At 31.9% G+C, this 3,166-nt stretch overlaps 1 non-coding gene across 1 annotated transcript; it reads right to left on the bottom strand.

Moving 5' to 3' along the window:
- Nucleotides 1–2,455: 2,455 nt before the first annotated feature.
- Nucleotides 2,456–2,563, bottom strand: LOC112753272 (small nucleolar RNA R71). The gene has a single exon (XR_003177665.1). It is a non-coding gene; the product is annotated as a small nucleolar RNA R71 (small nucleolar RNA).
- Between the last annotated feature and the right edge of the window lie 603 nt (nucleotides 2,564–3,166).

Below are 3,166 nucleotides of genomic sequence, written 5' to 3'. Positions count from 1 at the left end.
AAAGAGCAATGAATTTTACATAATCAAAGTGTAATCACAATTTCTGCGCACCAAGTTTTTGGCGCCGTTGCCGGGGATTGTTCGAGTTTGGACAACTGACGGTTCATCTTGTTGCTCAGATTAGGTAATTTTCTTCTTATTTTGTTTTCAAAAATTTTTCAAAAATATTTTCTTCTTTTTCATTTTTTCCAAAAAAATATTTTCAAAAAAAATTTTAAAATAAAAATGTTTTCAAAAATAAATTATTCTATGGCTTCAAAACTTTCAAGAATGAATTCTAGAGTTTCATGGTAACATGTTGAATCCTATCTGGCTGAAAAGCCATACCCAAACTCCTTTGGGATTGGTTTTCAACTAATCACCTCAATGGATGTAAATCCATTCTAAAGCTTGAGTGGCTATTAAGCCATGTCTGACCCTTTGATTGGAGCTTTAGACTAAAAGAGCACAAGATTCCTGGAATTTATGTTAAAGATTTTGAAATCCTTATTTTTGTTTTTCAAATAATTTTTGAAAAAAATACAAAAAAATTTATAAAATCATAAAAATCAAAAATATTTTTGTGTTCTTGTTTGAGTCTTGAGTCATGTTATAAGTTTGGTGTCAATTGCAAATTCATCTTGCATTTTTTCGAAAAATTCATGTATTCATAGTGTTCTTCATGATCTTCAAGTTGTTCTTGGTAAGTCTTCTTGTTTGATCTTGATGTTTTCTTGTTTTGTGTTGTATGGTGTTTTTCATATGCATTCTTGAATTCTTAGTGCCTAAGGATTAAAGAATTCTAAGTTTGGTGTCTTGCATGTTTCCTTTGCATTAAAAATTTTTCAAAAATAAGTTCTTGATATTCATCTTGATCTTCATAGTGTTCTTGGTGTTCATCTTGACATTCATAGCATTCTTGCATGCATCACATGTTTTGATCTAAAATTCTCATGCATTGCATCATTTTCTTGTTTTTCTCTCTCATCACAAAAATTCAAAAATAAAAAAAAATATCTTTCCCTCTTTTCTCTCATAATTTCGACAATTAGATTTGACTTTTTCAAAAATTTTTAAAATCTAGTTGTTTTTATGAGTCAAATCAAATTTTCAATTTAAAAATCTTATCTTTTTCAAAATCTTTTTCAAAAATCAATTCTTTTTCATTTTTCTTAGTTATTTTCGAAAGTTATAAAAATATTTTTCAAAAATCTTTTTCTTATTTTTATAGCAAATTTTCGAAAATAACAATAACAATTAATATTTTGATTCAAAAATTTCAAGTTTGTTACTTACTTGTTAAGAAAGATTCAAACTTTAAGTTCTAGAATCATATCTTGTGATTTCTTGTGAATCAAGTCATTAATTGTGATTTTAAAAATCAAATCTTTTTTCCAAAAAAAAACTAATTTTTATCATATATTTTCAAAAATATCTTCTCATCTTATCTTCTTCAAAAATTTGATTTCAAAATATCTTTTCTAACTCCCTAACTTCTTATCTTTTCAAAATTTGTTTCAACTAACTAACTAACTTTTTGTTTGTTTCTTATCTTTTTCAAAACCACCTAACTAACTCTCTCTCTCTGTAATTTTCGAAAATATCTTCCCTCTTTTCCAAAATTTCTTTTTAATTAACTAATTATTTCAATTTTTAAAATCTTAATTTTCGAAAATTACTAACATTTTTCAAAAACTATTTTCGAAAATTACTAACTCTTTTTCAAAAATTATTTTCGAAAATCCTCTCCCTCTCTCATCTTATTCTATTTATTTATTCATCTACTAACATCTCTTCCTCACATCACTCACCAAATTCGAACCCCCCCTCTTCTATCTGTGTTAGAATTTTTCTTCTTCTCTTCTTCTACTAACAATAAGGAACCTCTTTACTGTGACATAGAGGATTCCTCTTCTTTTCTTTTTCTCTTCTCTTTCTTATGAGCAGGGACAAAGAAAAAGGCATTCTTGTTGAAGCTGATCCAGAACCTGAAAGGACTCTGAAGAGGAAACTAAGAGAAGCTAAATTACAACAATCCAAAGACAACCTTATTGAAAATTTCGAACAAGTAAAGGAGATGGCAGCCGAACCTAACAACAATAATGCAAGGAGAATGCTTGGTGACTTTACTGCACCTAATTCCAATTTACATGGAAGAAGCATCTCCATTCCTGCCATTGGAACAAACAACTTTGAGCTGAAACCTCAGCTAGTTTCTCTGATGCAGCAGAACTGCAAGTTTCATGGACTTCCATCTGAAGATCCTTTTCAGTTCTTAATTGAATTCTTGCAGATATGTGATACTGTTAAGACTAATGGAGTAGATCCTGAAGTCTACAGGCTCATGCTTTTCCCTTTTGCTATAAGAGACAGAGCTAGAGTGTGGTTGGACTCTCAACCCAAAAACAGCCTGAACTCTTGGGATAAGCTGGTCACAGCTTTCTTAGCCAAGTTCTTTCCTCCTCAAAAGTTGAGCAAGCTTAGAGTGGATGTTCAAACCTTCAGACAGAAAGAAGGTGAATCCCTCTATGAAGCTTGGGAAAGATACAAGCAGCTGACCAAAAAGTGTCCTTCTGACATGCTTTCAGAATGGACTATCCTGAATATATTCTATGATGGTCTGTCTGAGTTATCAAAGATGTCATTGGATACTTCTGCAGGTGGATCCATTCACCTAAAGAAAACGCCTGCAGAAGCTCAAGAACTCATTGACATGGTTGCTAATAACCAGTTCATGTACACTTCTGAGAGGAATCCTGTGAGTAATGGGACGCCTAAGAAGAAGGGAGTTCTTGAAGTTGATACTCTGAATGCCATATTGGCTCAGAACAAAATATTGACTCAGCAAGTCAATATGATTTCTCAGAGTCTGAATGGAGTGCAAGCTGCATCCAACAGTACTCAAGAGGCTTCTTATGAAGAAGAAGCTTATGATCCTGAAAACCTTGCAATAGCAGAGGTGAATTACTTAGGTGAACCTTATGGAAACACCTATAATCCATCATGGAGAAATCATCCAAATCTCTCATGGAAGGATCAAAGGCCTCAACAAGGCTTTAATAATGGTGGAAGAAACATGTTTAACAATAATAAACCTTTTCCATCATCCACTCAGCAACAGACAGAGAACTCTGAACAAAATACTTCTAATTTAGCAAACTTAGTCTCTGATCTATCTAAGGCCACT

This window comes from Arachis hypogaea, chromosome 15, assembly GCF_003086295.3.
Source record: "Arachis hypogaea cultivar Tifrunner chromosome 15, arahy.Tifrunner.gnm2.J5K5, whole genome shotgun sequence".
NCBI classification, from domain to species: domain Eukaryota; kingdom Viridiplantae; phylum Streptophyta; class Magnoliopsida; order Fabales; family Fabaceae; genus Arachis; species Arachis hypogaea.
The sequence above is the reverse complement of the archived record's forward strand: the minus strand, read 5'-3'. Positions and strand labels throughout refer to the sequence as shown.